This window comes from Anastrepha ludens, unplaced genomic scaffold (assembly GCF_028408465.1).
Source record: "Anastrepha ludens isolate Willacy unplaced genomic scaffold, idAnaLude1.1 ptg000045l, whole genome shotgun sequence".
Lineage (NCBI taxonomy): Eukaryota > Metazoa > Arthropoda > Insecta > Diptera > Tephritidae > Anastrepha > Anastrepha ludens.
Genome location: NW_026530040.1, coordinates 25,001 through 27,500, shown reverse-complemented (window position 1 = coordinate 27,500; position 2,500 = coordinate 25,001). Strand labels below are relative to the sequence as shown.

Below are 2,500 nucleotides of genomic sequence, written 5' to 3'. Positions count from 1 at the left end.
TTCTTTATGGTCGTTCCTGTTGCCAGGATGAGCACAAGGCCCATTTTTAATAACAAACGGATACTCAACAGGTTACGGAATTGGAACCGTATTCCCTTTCGTTCAAAATAATTCAAGTATTTAATTATTTTTTAATATATATATATAAATTTTATTAATATTTTTTTTTATTAAAAACTTGAAAATTTTCGGCTTTCGCCTTGAACTTAGGACCGACTAACTCGTGATCAACCACTGTTCACACGAAACCCTTCTCCACTTCAGTCCTCCAAGGTCTCATTCGATTATTTGCTACTACCACCAAGATCTGTACCAATAGCGGCTCCATGCAGGCTTACGCCAAACACTTCTAAGCACACTATTGTACCCTCCTACTCACTAAAGTTTCAAAATTTATAAATCAATCGAAATTGTTTTATAAATCATCTACTTTAGCGGTAATGTATAGGTATACAACTTAAGCGCCATCCATTTTAAGGGCTAGTTGCTTCGGCAGGTGAGTTGTTACACACTCCTTAGCGGATTACGACTTCCATGTCCACCGTCCTGCTGTTTTAAGCAACCAACGCCTTTCATGGTATCTGCATGAGTTGTTAATTTAGGCACCGTAACATTACGTTTGGTTCATCCCACAGCGCCAGTTCTGCTTACCAAAAGTGGCCCACTGGGCACATTATATCATAACCTCAACCTTCATATCAAGAAAGGTGAGGTTCTTACCCATTTAAAGTTTGAGAATAGGTTAAAATCGTTTCGACCCTAAGGCCTCTAATCATTCGCTTTACCAGATAAGATTATTTTATATAATTTTTAAATGCACCAGCTATCCTGAGGGAAACTTCGGAGGGAACCAGCTACTAGATGGTTCGATTGGTCTTTCGCCCCTATACTCAATTCTGACAATCGATTTGCACGTCAGAACTGTTTCGGTCTTCCATCAGGGTTTCCCCTGACTTCAACCTGATCAAGTATAGTTCACCATCTTTCGGGTCACAGCATATATGCTCAAGGTACGCTCCAGTTAGAGGTATAAATAATAATAAATTATCATTATACATAACTATATGGAACGCCCCGGGATTGAATTAATTGACTATTTAAGAAAATAGACTAAAAATTAATCCCATTATATTTTTAAGTTAAGTTAATTATGCCATTAAGTTTAATATAACTCAATGACTTGCACATATGTTAGACTCCTTGGTCCGTGTTTCAAGACGGGTCCCGAAGGTATCCTGAATCTTTCGCATTGTTAATCATATAAATGCATACAAATAAATATTAATATCATAGATATTAAATTTTTTGTAAAATTCAAAAAATGAATTTTAGCATTATATATAATAAAATCTATCAACACTTTATCAAATCATTAGTATTTATTCTATGTTAATATGCTTAAAAAGCAAATTAATTTAAATAAACTTAATATCACCAATGATCTTTTGATAAATACTTTATTATGTTAATAGATTACAATGTCCTTATATGAAAAAAATGCACATTATTTTTAATTATTTAATGATGAATTTTTCATAATGGATATTCAGGTTCATCGGGCTTAACCTCTAAGCAGTTTCACGTACTATTTAACTCTCTATTCAGAGTTCTTTTCAACTTTCCCTCACGGTACTTGTTTACTATCGGTCTCATGGTTATATTTAGTTTTAGATGGAGTTTACCACCCACTTAGTGCTGCACTATCAAGCAACACGACTCTTTGGAAATATCTTTCTAGTAATCATTAACGTTATACGGGCCTGGCACCCTCTATGGGTAAATGGCCTCATTTAAGAAGGACTTAAATCGTTAATTTCTCATACTAGATATTAAGATATTCCATACACTGCATCTCACATTTGACATATAGACAAAGTGACTTAGTGCTGAACTATTTTCTTTTCGCTCGCCGCTACTAAGAAAATCCTTGTTAGTTTCTTTTCCTCCCCTCATTAATATGCTTAAATTCAGGGGGTAATCCCATATGAGTTGAGGTTGTTTTAAAATATTTTTTATCTTCTCACAATTTAATAAATAATTATATCATCTTTTCATCTCTATTTTTCTTTTTTCCTTTTATATAAATATATATTATAAATAATAATTATGTAAAATGAGGCAATTCTAGAATAAAAAAAATTAATTTTTATGCTAGACATTCCTCCTTTAATTACATATATAAATTAATATTTTATATATATATAAATAATATGAAAATTTTTTAAAGAGAATACTTAGATTCAAAATTTTTTTTATTTCATTTTATTTGAGAGGATTTTTTTTTTTTAAGAATATATTAATAAATAAAAAATTCATTATATATCTTTATTTTTTTGCTATTAATATTATGAATTATTTAAAATCCAATAATATACACATTTGCTTAAATTCAATTATTTTTATAAAAGAATAAGCAACTTATTTAGCATAGTCTTACAACCCTCAACCATATGTAGTCCAAGCAGTACTTTAAAATTTAATTTAATGTACATAACAGCAT

The 2,500-nt window shown here is 31.0% G+C and overlaps 1 non-coding gene and 1 pseudogene across 1 annotated transcript in view; both read right to left on the bottom strand.

The window, feature by feature from the left end:
• Positions 1-1,998, bottom strand: part of LOC128870990 (large subunit ribosomal RNA) — a 5,030-nt pseudogene extending 3,032 nt beyond the window's left edge.
• A 438-nt stretch (positions 1,999-2,436) lies between these two features.
• The window catches only part of LOC128870980 (5.8S ribosomal RNA), a 181-nt gene continuing 117 nt past the window's right edge, over positions 2,437-2,500 (bottom strand). The window contains exon 1 of the ribosomal RNA XR_008455659.1: positions 2,437-2,500. This exon is cut by the window's right edge and continues 117 nt beyond it. This is a non-coding gene — a ribosomal RNA (5.8S ribosomal RNA).